Raw genomic sequence first — 261 nt, 5'->3', positions numbered from 1 at the left:
TGATTTCCTTGTTTAGCGATACACAGCCAAACACAGCCAAACTCAACCTGAACACACACAAAGTCACAGCCGAAATAAAAATAATAAGTATGGCTTGATATTGAGTAAGAAAAAGGTTTTGTGTGTGTGGATTGGTCAATTTGGACCAATCAGCGGGGGCTTAACGTAACGGCTCCGCGGACGTAACGTAACGGTTCCACGGATTGGTCCATTTCGTTCCGGGTACGGTTGACATCATGCGTACCCGGAAGAATCAAATGG

General features: G+C 45.2%; 1 protein-coding gene across 1 annotated transcript in view; it reads left to right on the top strand.

Moving 5' to 3' along the window:
* The window catches only part of snx3 (sorting nexin 3), a 14,701-nt gene that overhangs the window by 5,959 nt on the left and 8,481 nt on the right, over positions 1-261 (top strand). The gene's annotated exons all lie outside the window — the stretch shown is intronic.

The sequence above is a fragment of the Notothenia coriiceps genome, unplaced genomic scaffold (assembly GCF_000735185.1).
Source record: "Notothenia coriiceps isolate Sejong01 unplaced genomic scaffold, NC01 NC01_scaffold00037246, whole genome shotgun sequence".
In the NCBI taxonomy this organism is placed as follows: domain Eukaryota; kingdom Metazoa; phylum Chordata; class Actinopteri; order Perciformes; family Nototheniidae; genus Notothenia; species Notothenia coriiceps.
The sequence above is the reverse complement of the archived record's forward strand: the minus strand, read 5'-3'. Positions and strand labels throughout refer to the sequence as shown.